This window comes from Cavia porcellus, unplaced genomic scaffold (genome assembly GCF_034190915.1).
Source record: "Cavia porcellus strain 051 isolate PalLab524CR breed Dunkin Hartley unplaced genomic scaffold, mCavPor4.1 scaffold_32, whole genome shotgun sequence".
In the NCBI taxonomy this organism is placed as follows: domain Eukaryota; kingdom Metazoa; phylum Chordata; class Mammalia; order Rodentia; family Caviidae; genus Cavia; species Cavia porcellus.
In genome coordinates, this window is record NW_026947515.1 from 18,696,174 (window position 1) to 18,712,803 (window position 16,630).

At 41.0% G+C, this 16,630-nt stretch overlaps 1 protein-coding gene and 1 long non-coding RNA gene across 9 annotated transcripts in view; one reads left to right on the forward strand and one right to left on the reverse strand.

The window, feature by feature from the left end:
* LOC111755642 (uncharacterized) overlaps nt 1-16,630 on the forward strand; it is a 148,523-nt gene that overhangs the window by 115,010 nt on the left and 16,883 nt on the right. For 6 of the 8 annotated variants that reach the window (XR_010045202.1, XR_010045207.1, XR_010045201.1 and 3 more), the window contains one exon: nt 1-16,630. This exon is cut by the window's left edge and continues 9,018 nt beyond it; it is cut by the window's right edge. This is a non-coding gene — a long non-coding RNA (uncharacterized LOC111755642). The other 2 variants (XR_010045204.1, XR_010045206.1) reach the window with 1 other exon arrangement.
* Nucleotides 1-16,630, reverse strand: part of LOC101788663 (leucine-rich repeat-containing protein 37A) — a 71,904-nt gene that overhangs the window by 47,907 nt on the left and 7,367 nt on the right. The window lies entirely within an intron of this gene.

Genomic DNA, 16,630 nt, shown 5'->3' on the forward strand with positions numbered 1-16,630 from the left:
GGGCTGGGGGGCTGGGGATTTAGCTCAGCGGCATAAGCGTCTGCCTTGCAAGCCTGTGGTCGTGATTTCGATCCCTGGTACTGGTAAAAACGCAAAAACAAAACAAAACAAAACAGGGCTGGGTGTGGCCCCATGCAACATGACTTGCCTTTATGGCCCTGGGTTTTGTCCCCAGAGCCACTCACACACACTTGCATGCACACACACACACTCACACATGCAATACAATCCATAGAATGGGAAATATTTGCAAAGCATATATTTGATAGTAGCTTAATATCCAGAAAATGTTAAGAGCTTTCTTCAGCTCAACCAAAAAGAGATAATCTAATTAAAAAACCAGGGAGAGGACTGGAACAGACATTTTCTTGTAGAAAGTACGCTCATGGTTAAGAAGGACATGAAAATATACTCAATATTTCTGCATACTAAGAAATACAAAGCAGAACCATGAGCTATTCCTTCATACTCCTGAGGATGATGATAACTAAAAAGATAAAAGATAACAGGACTCAAAGAAGCTGGGACCCTGCTAAATTGCCAGTAGGAATATAAAATGATGAGGGATACTGTTGGGCAGCTTCTCAAAAAGTTCAACATAGAACAAATGACTACAGAAACTTGAAAGCACAGACTAGAGCAGATACTATATTTGAATACCCATAGTCATAGTAGCATTATTCATAAATAATGGAAACAACTCAAATATCCATCAGTAGATAAACAGATATAAATAATGTGTAGTCAGTCCTTGAAGGAAATATTACTCAGCCAGAAAAAGAAATAAAGTCCTAACCAGGTATGGAGGCACATGCCTGTAACACAGGAGGCTGAGGCAGGAAAATTGCTATGGGATTGAGGCCAGTCTCAGCTACATAGTGAATTCAAGGTTGGCTTAAACTACATAGTGAGATTCTGTCTCAAAAAACCAAAACCAATCAACCAACCTCCCCAAACAAAACAAACAAACAAAAAGAAATGAGGTTCTGGTGTATGCTCTAGCACACATGAAATTTGAAAATATTATGCTAAGTTGTGTGTGGTAGCACACACTTGTGATCTCAGCACTCTAGGAGACAGGCAGGAGGATCACAAGTTTGAACCTAGCGTGGGTAGCTTAGCAATTTAACAAGATCCTGTGCCAAAATAAAAAAGAGGTGGGGTGTAGCTTGGTATAAAGACCCTAGGTTTAACATCCAGTACCACAAGAACAAAACTGTTACAATAAGTATAGTAAGCCAGACAGAAAAGGAAATATTCTGTAAGTCAGCTCCCAGGAGGTAGCTAGAAAAGCCAAATTCATGGGTACAGAAAGCAGAAGGAAAGTTGCCAGGATAGGGAGTTACTGAGTGCTACAGAGTTGCTGTTTATGTGGCAGAAAGTTCTGGACCCAGATAGTGGTGATGTTTGCCCCCTCCCCCAAGGTCCCAGACTGCACACTTGACTCTCACCCTTGGGGTGGTCGGTGGCTGACTGGCTGTCTGAATCTGACCCCTACTAGCTCAGATGTACCATCCCTCCTGTCTGCCTTCCTGCATCACCAGCATCTGACAGGGTGGCGCGGCAGCTGTGTGAACAAGCGAAGACAGGCTGGCAGGGTCAGCGGGCTTCAGCGCAGGGCACAGGAGTTAATCAGGAAGTGTCATACTATAAGACTTCAGAGGTCCAGGGGCTGGGGATTTAGCTCAGCAGCATAAGCGCCTGCCTTGCAAGTGTGTGGTCATGAGTTCGATCCCCAGTAGTGATAAAAAAAAAAAAAAAAAAAAGACTAAGAGGTCCAAGTGGCTAGAGTATAAAAGCCCAGCCTAAATCCAGGCTGGAGAGATAGGCAGGACCTACACAACCTGATTCATTATTTTTATTTTTTATTACTCTTTTTTTATCACACACTGGTAAGGCAGGCACTTATGCCACTAAGCTAAATCCCCAGCCCCCTGATTCATTCTTTTAAATGATCATTCTTTTTAGTTTGTGTTTCACTCTGGCTTTTTTTGTTTTTGTTTTTGTTTTTGTTTTTTGTTACTGAACATTGAACTCACAACAAGGCAGGTGCTTACGCTGCTGAGCTAAATCCCTGGCCCTCATTCTGTTTTTTGAGATGAGATCTCAGTAGGTGGTTCAGGCTGGCCTTGAACTCACTGTGTAGCCAGGATGACCTCAAACTCATGGAGATCCTTCTAGCTCAGCTTCCAGAGTGCTGGGATTACAGATGTGTGTGACCATACCTGGCTAAAAAAAATCATTCGTGCTTCAGGGTAAAGAAATTGAAAAAAAGAATGGAGGAGTTAGAACTGCAGGTTCAAGCAGACTCATAAGGCAGTGACCTTTTCATGCCTGGGAATATTCCAGCATAGGCTGCTCGGGTAGGGGTTACAGTGCTATTAAGGTTGAGAGACGGCCCTGGGACAGGGAGACTTGTCTTGAAAGCCTCTGTCACCTGGACTCTGCCCCACCACCTGGGGGAGCCCGAGGCCTCTTCCTACCCGCTTCAGCCCTTGACCTGAGCACCTGCTGACCTGGCCTGGAGTCCACGAACTCGACCCTGCAGCCGGAGCAGGAGGCGGAGCTGCTGTCGGGAGATGCAGGCATGAAGGCCCCGAGGATGCAGGGTGAGCAAGGCCTGGGAGCCGTGCTGGGCCCAGAGTTGCTCCAGCTGCCACAGGCCCTGCTCCTGCAGGAGGACCTGTGGGCAGAGGGCAGCTGCAGATAGGACAGGCCCAGGACACATTGCCCTTCTCTGGCCTCTGCCTCCTCCCTTCCAGCCAAATTGTGTGTTATCCTGGTGGATTGTCCTGAACAGCACACCACCCAGCCCACTTCCATTGGGCCACTACTTGCAGGACCACCCACCCTGTGTTTGTCCCTATTTGTGCCTGGAGGTTCCTCTACCTTTTCCTTCATGCTTGGCAGGTTACACACGCAGATGCTGGAACTCACCTGGGTAGCCCCAAGGTGACAGAGTGGAGACTCAGCTCCCAGAACCCTGCTGAAGATGGCTCTACACTTCTCCCGGTCAGAGGAACTGCCTTGTCCCTCTGTCCCGAGAGCCCAGAATCTGTCCCAAGGACACAGAGCCTAGGTCAGAAGAGCAAGTGTTCCCTAGGTATCCAGTTTCATGGGCATCCCACAATCTGGGAGCTCTGGTACAGTCAGGGACTTGGCTGGGTACTGACATTCAGCCATGCACTGGGGAAGTGCGACCTCAGCTTGGTAGAAGAGATGGGAGGTGAGAAGCCCATACACACAGAGAACCATGAGGCCGGTTCAGGATGGCAGGGGCAAGACCAGTATGGTCCTGAGTTCCTGTCTGTCCTGTTGCCCGCACACCCTAACAGTGGTCTCCAGTGTGGCAGTGGAAGGGAGGCAGGTGGGGAAGGGGACACAGAGCAGCAGGGGTGGCTCATTGATAGACCATTAAAGTGCTAGGGGGACCATAGAACCCCAGCTCCCCCTCCTCCAGCCTCAGGGCTAAGGGTTCCTGGGAGGTGGCAACTGCTGTAGCTGTGGAGTGTCCAGAGGGCAGGGACAGAGCCTTCCTGGCCTGGCCTTCTTCAGAGCAGGCTCGAGAGCAGGCCTGCAGCTCTGCTCCTTGGTCAGGCTGTCGTCATTGCCAAGGCCATTATGACAAACGGAGCCACCAGAGTGTGGGGTGGGGCAGCCCATCAGGGCATTTTGAGAGGCCACTGGCCAGTGGCAATGCCAAATAGACAAACAATAATTTACCAGCTTTTCCAGAAGTTTCCAAAGTCCCCAGACAGCACCATCCTCATCCTTATTGTGCCCCACTGCCCCACTGCTGGCTTGGTCTCCCCTCCTGGCTGGCCATCTCCATCTCACTAAGCCAGCTCCGTCTACACTGGGAGCCAGCCACCCCAAGGCAGGCACTGTCCTGCCCTCTCTAACCGGGCTTTAGCCTGCAGAGTCTTGGGTGGGGGCTGGTGAAGGTGGGAGGGACAGTAAATAAGGAGGACGGAAGAGCAAGGAGAGGAGGGAAAGGAGAGGCTTGGAGGCCAGGTGCAGACTGGGGGGAAATGAGATGGGTCTGTCCCCACCAGGAAAGAGCCCTGGGCCTGCCAGGCACGCTGGAGCCCTCTCCATCTGTCCTGTCTGAAGGCACTGGGCCCTTGGCTGCCCTACGCCCGGGCCTGACCTGGCCAGGAAGGCCTGGAAGGGGACGCACATGGGGAAGTGGGCTCTGCGGATGTCTATGGCCTCCAGGATGCCAGCCTGGTGCAGCTGCTCTGCCACATGTTCAACGTCGAAGAGGCCTGAGATCTATGGCCAGAGACAGAGTGGATGAGAGGAGCAGTTGTGGGGTTACAGCTAAGGGGTGAGGGGCGGATCTGGGGTACAGTGCGAGGGGTGGGGGCGCTCACCTTTCCAGGGTTGGGGTTTAGGCACTGGATAAAATAAATGTGACTCCTGCAGAGTAAAGGGGGGGGGTTTCACTGGGCACAGACCAGCCCCCCAACTCACTGGGACCTCCAATTGGGGTCCCTCTTCTCACCTGCCTAGTTGTGCTAAGAGGTTCCCCAGGGACTGCAGGAAGTAGGAGGCCAGTGTGGCTTTGTCTCTCTGGGGCGCTGTTTGCTGAAACAGGCTCCTCACCAGCTGCCGGCAAGATGGGGCTGAACTGCTCCCCACTCTCCCAGCCTGTCCACCCTGTCCCACAGCCCTGGAAAGCCAAGACCCCAGGGTGCTGGGGATTCAGGGCTGCCCCTTGGGCAGGAGCCTACAGGGAGAAGGCAGAGGGAGGGCTGCCACAGGGCACCTGCAGCTGGCTCTGGGCAAGCATCTCCATCACAGCGGGATCGAGGTGGTCTCGGTTTCAGTTTAAGAACTTGTGAACTAGCCAGAGATGGACGGGGAGCCACAGAACAAAGGCTGGGGTGACTTGAGTGGTTCTTGGGAGATCATGGCCTCTCCCACATGCTTCACAAGACTGGTACTCTGTGGCGGCCGCAGTGCTGGGGACTGAAGCTAAGGCCTTCACATTGAACTATATCACTAAACCCCCCCCCCTTTTTACTTTTTGAGATAGGGTCAGATCACTCAGGCTGAAGCTGTGTGTGGTGATGCACCAGCACCAGAGAGGCTGAGGTGGGAGGATTGTAAGTTTGAAGCCAGCTGGGGGTATATAATAAGTTCAAGGCTGGCCTGCACTTAACAGTGAGAGTCCACCTCAACAAAACAAAACAACAACAATAACAAGACAAAATTCAGTGTGACCTCTAACTTCCTATCCTCTTGCCTCAGTCCCTGGAGTGCTGCGATAACAGGTCTGTGCCACCATGCATGGTTACGATGATTTTTATCAAATCCATTCCTCTCCTCCTGTAGGAATTCCACCTTGGCATCATGTTGCTTTTGTGGAATAACTATACAAGAATAGACCAGGCTGTTCCCACTGAAACATGTCTGTTTGTCTGTCTCGCTCTCTTAGTGCTGGGGATGCCACAGCCTCACACCCACTGACCTACAGCCCCGGCTCTAGTTTCCTTCACTCCAATTCCCTGTATTTCTTGTTTGAATAACTTTTTTCTTGGTTTTTCTCCTGCAATCAGAGCATGCCACCTCTTCCATCAGTCACACTGTCCCTCTTGGGGGACCCAGTACCCTCCCTCAGTGGCTGTCCTCTTGGGCAAGCAAAAAGCCTTCCCTGGTGACACAGATTTTAAGGGCTGTCCCCTCAGTGAGCACTTGCTAGGCCTCGGTCTTACAGACAATGCCACAGGCTAGGTTTCTGAGCCCATTTCACAGGTGAGGAAAGGAGGCCGAGTAAACAGCTGGAGTTCACAGACCCAGCTCTCACTAAGGGATTTCCCAGCCTTGTGCTCTGCTCTACACCTGGAAGGCCCCGAGGCCTGGGGGGGGAGGGGCCAGGGGGAAGCACGCCTTAATGCTTGCAAGTGACAACAGTGGCTTGGGGGATAATTTTAGAGCCAGCACTACCTCCCATGCACATGGTGCTGCGTTTCAATCCACACTTAAGGACAGTGCCAAGCCCAGGAAAAACCTGCTAGGTTTTTCCAAAAATGGCCCTGGTCCTCAAGGACACCTTCGACAGGCTTTAATAAAACTTTGTGGAATGTGAACTAGGAACAACAATTATTTACAAGTTGATGTACTGCTATATCTAATCAGGAATTTCAAATAGGTGTTAATAAAAACTCTACTGAGCTACATCCCCAGCTCACTGGATTTTGAGCTTTTTATTTTGAGAGAGGGTCTTGCTAAGTCCCTAAATTTTCCAGGCTGGGGTTGAACTTGTGATCCTTCGGCCTCAGCCCCCACAGAGAGCCAGGATTACAGTTGTGTAACACTGTACCTGGTGTTGTCTCTCTCTGTGAAAACAATCTCACTATTTAGCCTAGGGTGGCCTCAAACTTGAAATTCTCTTGCCTCAGCCTCCTGAATACTGGAATTAGAGGTATATACTTGGGCATTTCTTTTCTTTCTTTTTTTTTTTTTGGGTACCGGGGATTGATGACTTCACATACTCATCAGGTAGGTCTGCTTATGCTGCTGAGCTAAATCCCTGGCTCATTCCTGGGCATTTAAAAAAATTAACATTTCTTGGGGCTAAGGGTTTAGCTCAGCGGCATAAACACCTGCCTTGCAAGCAGGCAGTTGTGAGTTCGATCCCCGGTACCGATAAAAAAAAAAACATTTTTTTTTCTTCAGGCATGGTTTTTATTTTTATTTTTATTTAAAGAGAGAAGAAAAGAAAAGGACATAAAAATGCAGTAAAAGGGTACAAATAATACAGTATTTCTAGAAAAAAAATATATACAGTACGAAATCACCAGTTAACAGGCTACACATTATCTTCCCAGAAACAGTTGTCCATATCACTAAATTAAAGCATATAAAGTGAACATTCATACAGTGGAATTGGAGACAGTTCCGTTCAATGATCCAACAAAAGCTCAGTTATATGGTTTTCTGTCCTAAACATTTCTTTCTTGCTATACTGCAGGCTTCAAGACAGGAGACTGGGTCTATGATCGTCTTTTATCCCTAGTATGGTCTTCTACCTTCCTTTTTTAGGGAACCCTAAACACATGCTGGGGCAGAGCTGGAAGCCTCGTACAAGATCCCCAGCCCACACAGAACTTAGTCCAGTGCAGAGGAAAGAGTAAATGAATAAATCTGCTCTACAATCACACTGGCTGTGACAAAATCAACAAAGAAACAGCAGAATTAAACTGCCCCTTAGACTAAATAAACCTAACAAACATCTACTGAACATTCCAATTAACTGTTGCAGGGTATACATTCTTAATAGCACATGGAAAATGGATACATCGCATTAGGCAAACAAAATAAGTCTTGATTGTTTTTTCAAAGTTGAAATCACATTAAATGTCTTTTCTGACCATTATGCAGTATCAACAAAAAATACTGGAACTATAAGTATATAAAAACTAAACAATACAACCTTGAAAAAACAAGGTATTACAGAGTAAATTAAGAAAACTTTCTTTTTTTCCATGAAATAAAACATTCAATAAAAATATGATATATCTAAAAGAAGCACTTTATATTTTTTGGATTGAATAAATAAAATAATTTTGATAGGTGCAGATTTGTTAGTGGGTAGAAAAGACAAGCTGTGTTATTCTTTGCAAGCTATCTTTTGATAATATCAAATAGAATGTCCTTAGTTGCATCATACTCTGATCTCATTCTCTTTAGCATTTGCAGCACTCACAGATCAAGAAACAAATTTCTTGAAACAAATGATTATGGCAAATTACAGCATACAAAAACCTATGGGATATAGCAGGGAAAAACCAAGAAAGAAGTTTATAAAACTCAATGTTGATGAACATCAAAAAGGCAGAAAGAGACAGTACGTCTGCCCGTATGATGAAAGGATGCAACCTGGTCGGCGTTGAGGTCCTCTAAAGTTGAATAAAACCCTTAACAGCACGAGGCAAAGTGTAATGCTGGAGGAGATGGGAAGCTAGAAGGAGCCAAGTGTGAAGGATTGAAAAGAACTGGCAAAATGCTACGCTATAGTTAATGCCAACTAAATGCAATAGGACCAGAGGGAGGATAAGAGCAAATGCTCTCCAGAGATGACACTGAGAGGATTTAGCAATCAAACAGATTCATGGAAAGAGGAAAGCAAAAGGGAGGAGGATAACTTCCAAGAGAACATGGTGGATAGACAACAGCAGCTCTAAGGCTCTCTGAGATAGCCAGCTTAGATTCCAGGAATGGTGAGGTGTGGGGAGTCCTAAGTAGGGGGAAATATACCCTGCTGACCCAAGAATGAACTAATCTGAGAGAAACCAACTGGAAATGTAATCCCGGTGCTACAACTGGAACAGCTAAAGTCTCAGTGCTGAAGCTGGAACCCACACCTCTGGAAACTGCGGCTTGAATTTTGTGTCGCTGCTGCTGCGCTTGAATCAGCACAGCAGGGATAGAGACTCGAAAGCTCTGAGAGAGGGAATCGGCAAACCGAATTGAGAGCAGAGCTGGCGGGGAGCTCTGCATCGACCTGTGGTGAGTGAGAGGAATGAGGACCTTTCCATAGAGTAGGAGGCTCCAACAGAGGATATTCTGGGACTGGGCAGATGAGCCACAACAGGACACTGCAGTGATTTCAGTCACATATTCCGTTCTCAAGTGGGATTGGTGGGGAGTGCTTGACCTGGGTGATGCCGTGGACTAAGACCAGGTAGGCTAGCCCAAACCAGGTCCCTGCACCTGGAAGTGCACCCTAATGCAGTGAAGCCTTCAGCAGGTTGACTGTCCTGGAGGGGCGGGCCCACCATAGGCTGCCCAGGTCTATGTCTCCCTAGTACACTGCAGTACTAGTACACCTAGCTGGCACGATTCAAACAAACTGTAACTGACAAAGAAAGAAACTGGGCCTCCTATATACGCTTGTATGGAAGGAACAAAAAGTATGAAGAGGGAGCAACAAGAAAGGGTCCTCAGTCCCCAATCCTGAGAACACTGATCCAGGAAAGGTAAATGCAAAGGAGAATGAGGACAGAAAACATGCAATATCAGGCATAGCACCAATAGACATAAAGCGATATCTCTGGAACCTCATAGACAAGTTCAAAAGTGAAGTATTTAAGCAAGCAAAGCAAGATATAAGTAGAATAGTTGGAGAAATGGTAAGCACCACCTAAGAAAAAACAGATGGTGGAATGGAAGAACAGAAAAAAGGGGAGAATTGTTTGATGGAGAAAATAAGAGAAAACATAGAATGCGTGAAGCAGGTTCAAAGAGATTACCAGGAAACTAAAAACTCTATTGAAAGCTGGCATAACAGCTTAAAAGAAACTAAGGATGGCTTATCTGAACTGGAGGACAGATTTGTAATGTGGGAGCATGAAATGAAAAACTTCTTAAAAATAACGAAACAAACAGCAATAATACAAAGGCTAGAAGATGATAAGAGGATCTATAACTTAAGAATTAAGAACGTAAAAGAAGTAGGGACAAAAACAAATGAACTACAAAGGCTATTCACAGAAATAATCCAGGAGAATTTCCCTAATTTAGCAAAAGGTAAAGATACTCAGATGTATGAAGCATACAGGACCCCAGCCACCTACAACCCAAACAGAGCTACACCCAGGCATATAATAATCAAAATTCCAGAAATCCAATATAAGAACAGAATATTAAAAGCCCTCAGAGACAAGAAACATCACTTACAAGGGAACACCCATCAGAACTACAGCAGACTTCTCACCACAAACCATCAAATCACAAAGAGCGTGGGGGGAAGTAATTCAAGCTTTGAAAGACAATAACTTCCAGCCAAGATCTGCACAACTGTACCTAGAAATTAATGGAGAAACAAGGTGCTTCCAGGATAAAGAGGAACTAGGGGAATTCGCAACCACCAATTCAACTCTACAGAGAATACTGCAGGACATTGTAAAAAAGAAAAATACTAAGATTTCAGAAATAGTGGCAGAGAGGCCACAATGAATGGAGCAGAAATCGAAGTGAAGAAGACAAACTGACAACTAATGACAGAAAAAGAGCTAAATAGAAATGAGGCAGAGAAGGTTGGATGGTAGAAACAGCTATTTTGGAGAAAACAAGACATCATAATAGCTAGTGCTGTTTAATACCATCTTGTTTTGAAATCCCATCAAGCTTTTGTTCTTCTGTCTCCATCAGTCTTAACAGGTTGTATCTTATTGGATTTTATTATATGTGATAATATAAACAAAAACTTTTATAGACAAGGAGATAATACAGAAACCATTGTTCATTTTGTTAGTTGGTTCTAAATACTCTGTAATACTGTCATTCTCTTGAATGGTTCGACATTGTCTTGATATGTTTGATGCTACAGTATATGAAGTTATACTCAAAGATTTCAGGGAAAGAGACACTATGGTAACCACTTTTATGTTGGGATATCTTGTGAAACACTATTTTGCTTAACTGGTTATGTTCTGACCTGTGCTGTTTTGTTGTTATGTCCTCTTTTATCTCAAACTCCTTTTTTATTATTTTTTTTAATCTTTTTAATTAAGGGAAAAAATAGCAGGATATATTATAGTAACCCACTATGATTTCCTATTAACTTGATTTGAAAACCTATATAGCTCTCACCATCTTGTTTTGACTGAATTTTACTCAATTCTGTTTTGCTTGATAATACCAAATATGAGAGTATAGGCAACGACTGTGATTCACTATGATACCCATTTTGATTTGACTATTATCTTCTTTTGAAGTCCTGTAATGTCTCCAATGTTTTGGTTTTATTGGTTTTGTTCTTTTCTATTTTGTTCTTTTCTATTTTATTCAATTTTATTATAACTGATGTTTTAGGCAATTCTTTTTAAGATAGTAAGAGGCATTATGGTAACCATTGTTGATTACCGTGCATTCTGTTTTTACATTATGTACTATATCCATCCTTTTGATTTGACTGACTGTTTTGTTATGTCACATTTAGTTTTATTCTCTTCAAAAAAAAAAAGTAATAAGAACCATGGGAGTAATAAAACCCAAAATGTGTAATTGTCATTGTAAAAAATAGAGGAAAAGGAAGTGCTCTAATGGATATAATTGCATGTATATTTAAGCGTATAAGATAGATGACCATATTACTGAGTTTTTGTTGGATCATTGAACAGAACTGTTTGCAGTCTGTTTGAATGTCTACTTTATATGCTTTAATTTTGTAACTTGAACAACTATTTCTAAGATGACAATATGTAATCTATTAACTAGTGATTTCCTACTGTTTATTTTTTTGAAATTCTGCATAAGTTGTACCCTTTTTCTGTTTTTTTTTCTTTTTCTCAAATAAAAATTTTTTAAAAGGCAGAAAGATCTTAAATAACCTATTGTTGCCCTTCAAGAAATAAGGAAAACAAGCACAAGTCATACCCTAAATTAGTAGAAGAAATAATAAAAATCAGGACATAAATAAATAAAACAGACCAAAAAAATCAATAAAATGAATTGATAGAGTTTCAAAAAATGAAACAAAACTTTAGCTAGACTAACAAAGAAGATAGGTGGTTCTAATAAATAGACTCAGAGATTAAAAGGGAGACATTATAACTGATACCAAAAAGTGTATATATTTGACTATTATGAATGACTATATGTCAACAAATTTGATAATTGAGAAAAACAGATTAACTCTTCACATGTACCTTCCCAAGACTAAAAGATAAGTCAAAAAAGCAAGCATTTCATTTTTAAACATTTTTATTTTTGTCAATACACATTTGCAGTACCTAATGATTGTATTCATTGTGGAGACTTAGTATTTGTATACAACACACCTTAATTCTTTTTGTATCACGGCTTCCCTTCATCCTTGCTCTCTCCATCTCTTCATTCTCTTTCCATTTGTAAAAGATCTATCTCCCTTTTTGTTGTTACATACATTTTATGTAAGGAGTAATAAAATTGAATAGTAACAAAAGTCTCCCCCCAAAGAAGTTACCAAACATTTAAAGAATAATTAAATCTAATTCTTCCTAAATTATTCAACAAATATTGAAGAGCAGGGAATTCTTCCAGATTTATTTTACAAAGCCAGATTTATTCTAATACCAAAACCTGACAAGTATACAAGAAAACAAGAAAGACACCAGCTAATAGAATGATGAGAATAGATGCAAAAATCCTCAACAAAACACTAACTAAATCTCACTGCACATTTAAAAGATTATGTTCACCACGATCAAATGAGATTTATCTCAAGGATTCAAGGATGTTCCAATATATGAACATTAATAAATATAAAAAACCATGACAACAAAATGAAAGACAAAACTCATATGATCATCTTAATAGATAAAGAATAAGCATTTGATATAATTTAAAATTCTTTCATGGTAAAACCACTGAACAAGTTAGGTACAGAAGCAACGTACCTCTACATAATAGAGGCTGTAAATAACTACCCCACAACTAATATTGTGCTAAATGAGGGAAAGGTGAACACTTTCCAAAATCTGGAACACAAGGATATCTACTTTTCACCCGTTTTATTCAACATAAACTCTTAGCCAGAGCAATTGGGCAGGGATAGGGAATAAAGGATATCCAAATTGGAAAGGAGGAAATCAAATTATCACTGCACACAACCTGAGATATATAGAAAATTCTATCAAATTATCACTGCACACAACCTGAGATATATAGAAAATTCCAAAGTCTCCACCTAAAATCCATTTGAGCAAATCAATTTTTATGTGTTAATTTTTTACTAAATTGAACTTTATCATCTGTAAAAAAATATCAGTGACCTCAATGATATTCACAAATATGAAATTACATTGTGAAGCAGAGCACAAGAAATTAATAATTTTCCATGATTTTCACTATAATAATATTTCTAGAATTACTCCTCACACAACCTCAAAAATAAGCTTTCTAAAAACTGAAAGTGTGAAAACACTCTTTTCACTAAAATATTGTGTTAAACTCTATACTATTAGAGAGAAAAAAAAGTATTCTTAAACATTTGATTTCCTAACCACTCTAATCTGCTCTCTCTTCTTCAAGGAAGAAAATTATATTTGATGTCTACCAAGCAATATATTAGATGTCTGGTTTCATATATCATTTCTCAAACTTCTGAGATGCTATCACAACTTTTTAACACATAAAGAAATTAAAACCTTGCCTGAAATCACAAGGTTAGCATGTTATTGGAAAAAACACCTGTCAGATTCTTAATGCAGGACTTCCTATTTCATTAAATCAATCACGCTGCTGACACTGGGTCTAAAGGCAGCACAATCACTTGCACCTGTGTTTTAAAAACTGACCATGACCACACTTGGTCCTCAGTGAGCATGTTCACTAACCTGATGTACCTAAGCGTCCATTATTGTCACTCATAATTTTGCCTAGATTACTTATATTTGCAGTTTAATCTAATGCATCTTTCAGAACAAACATCATGTTTTACACATTTTGTGACTCTCTTCTCCAGAGTTTTGCACAGGATTTGTTTCTTTGAACTTAATTGAAGAAACATGAACTATTAAGTGATGCTCAGTTCAAAATTGATTACTCAGTAAATTGATGCTCAGTTCTAAAACTGATTACTTTTGGACTAGGTTCTCCTACGATATGTATCAGCTGTCTTTGAGAGACCAAAAATTAAAGTGTTAGGAACATGAAATCATAAACCTACTATTCCAAGTACCCCTGAGGAAGAAAGGGAGTAGTGCTATAATCATCACAATTACCTGGCTGGTGATATGACAGTCCTTCAAATTCCTTGTCAGAGAAATTCATTCTCATTTAATCCAGAATGGCATTAAGGTTACCAACATCAATTTTGCCCTCTTAGAAAAGAAATGAACTATTAAAAAGATTTTCTGGCTCCACAATACAAAACAGTAGTATTATGATTCAAAATTTATCCAAGTGACATCAAGTGTAAACATCAGTTAAATATAAAATTTATTTCATTAATTATGTTGAAGAAAGGCCTACGAGACAAAAATTCTAAAAGGAAACTGAATCTGAACCTCAGAACAGACATCACTGTCCTCTATCAGGCATTCCTGAACTATCATATCTAAAGTAACTCTGCCATTTTTCCACTCTTGGTCATATGACTTTCATTTTCTTTAACAGCATTTATAGCTTTCTAAAATTATCTCATTTTTAATTAATATCTTTATCAGAACCTACTAAGGAAAGTGAGTTTCATGAAAGCAAGAACATTGTTTGATTCAATACTGTGTTTCCTAGACTTAAAATTAATTATACCACTGAAAATAAGATTTGTGTCTGTTGTCCACATTATCTTTTCTAGATACTTTCTGTAGTCTCCATTGCTGATAAAATTCTGAGTTCTCTACTTCACATTTTTGCTGCATAGACCCAGAGGTTGTTTGTCTTACCCTTATTTATAAAGTTGGAACTTTTTTCTAATATTCTAGCTATCAGATATAAACTGAAAAACTTGTAAAAGCAATTAATATATGGTAGCCTGACTTAAAATCAGGTGATTAAGGATATAGCATAAGAATCAAAGCAAAAGTAATAGTTTCCTGCCCTTTTAAGCACATCTGTTATACCTATTAGCTTCCTGTGATTTTTTCATCCAATCTAATAACAGGAAATGTATAATTAAACATTGAAAGATTTCAAGATGTTATAAAGACATTTAGAAATCTAAAATGTATTTTAAAATTTTCCATAATGGCTTTCCCAAATGAAATGAAAGGAAGAATTATAGCACAATTTTCTTTCATTTTCCTCAGAAATAACAAATTTTATTCTATTCTTTCACGGGTTTTTTTTTCGTTTTTCATCGGTACCAGGGATCGAACTCACGACTGCCTGCTTGCAAGACAGGCGCTAAATCCCCAGCCCCCTCAGTTTTTATTTTTTATTAGTATATGTTTGCATTACATAATGGTTGAATTTGCTGTGGGGAGTTGTAATATGTACATAAGAGATCTTGGTTTTTTTTTTTTTTAAATCCCCTTTCCTTTTTCACTTAAAAAAACAATATAATAACTAGCAATTCATATGAGTCCATCCTAATATTTCTATATTCCCACCTGCTCCTGCTACTCTACCCTGATTATTCAGAAGGAAATTTAAAACACATCACATAATCTATAAATATTTCAAAATTTATCACAAATATATAAGAATGCCTTTAAAATATTATTACTAACCCATTACCAGGGTCAGGGATTTAGTTGAGTGGCACAAGCACCTGCCTGGAGGTGCAAGGTCATGAGTTCAATCCCTGGTTCAATTAAAAAAAAAACCACACACACACACACACACACACACACACATACACACAAAACAAAACTACCAACAGTGCCCATGGGGCTGAGGTAGACTCGGGCCCCACCTGCAACTCCAGCCCTCTCCACAGATAATCTGGCAGGACTTGGGAACTCCAGCCAGAGCAGCATGAAATGACAATCCAGCAGTTTCAAGATGATGCCAAGAGAAACAATATAAGACTAATAGGCATCAGTGAATGCAGGAGTCGATGCAAATGGAATACTAAAATATTCACAGAAGTTATAGCAGAAAATTTCCCAAACATGGGGAAAAAATCAGATATGCAGGTAAGTGAGGCATCTAGAACATCAAACAACTAACCAACATAAATCTACATCCAGACATATAACAATTAAGATCCCAGGTATGCAGGATAAAAAAGAATACTAAAAGCTGTTAGAGAAAAGACACAACTCACCTATCAAGGAAAAGCCCATCAGAATAACAGCAGACTTTTCAGCACAAATCCTCAAGTCAAGACAACATTGGAGTGAGATACTTCAAGCCCTAGAACAAAACAACTTTCAACCCAGACTATGTACCCAGAAAAACTCTTTCAAATTTAGTGGAGAAACAAAATACTTCATGACAAAGAACAACTGAAGAAATTCATGTCCACCAAATCAACCCTAGAAAGAATAGTGAAAGACATACTAGATAGAGATAAAAATGACCACAATACCCAGAACAACAACAGAAAGAAACCACCAGGTAGGACAAGCAATTAAACAAAAGGGAAAATAAGAAAGCAAACAACTGGAACATAACATGGCAAAGTAGAGCCAGTGCATATCAGTTATAACCATAAATGTAAACGGCCTCAATTCACCTATCAAAAGAAATAGGTTGACAGAATGGATCAAGAAACATGATCCCACAATATGCTGTATACAAGAAACACATCTGACCCAAAAGGAAACTTACAGATTAAAAGGCAAAGGGTAGAAAACAGAATTCCATGCAACAGGAACCTGGAAAAGAGCAGGGGTAACCATTCTATTTGCAGACAATGTGAACTTCAAACCTAAAATGATTAAAAGAGATAAAGAAGGTCACTATATACTCGTTAGCAGAAAAATTCAAGAGAAAGCACTAACAATTATAAATATATATGCATCAAAAACAGGAGCACACAACTATATAAGACAAATGTTTATGGACTTGAAAAACCAAATACATGAGGACACAATTATAACAGGGCACCTTAATATCCCATTAAAACAAAGAGATATATCAACTAGACAAAAAGTCAGCAAAGAAATAATAGAACTGAATCATACCTGTAAGCAACTGGACTTAGTAGATGTTTACAGAGTATTCCACCCAACCACATCAGAATACACAT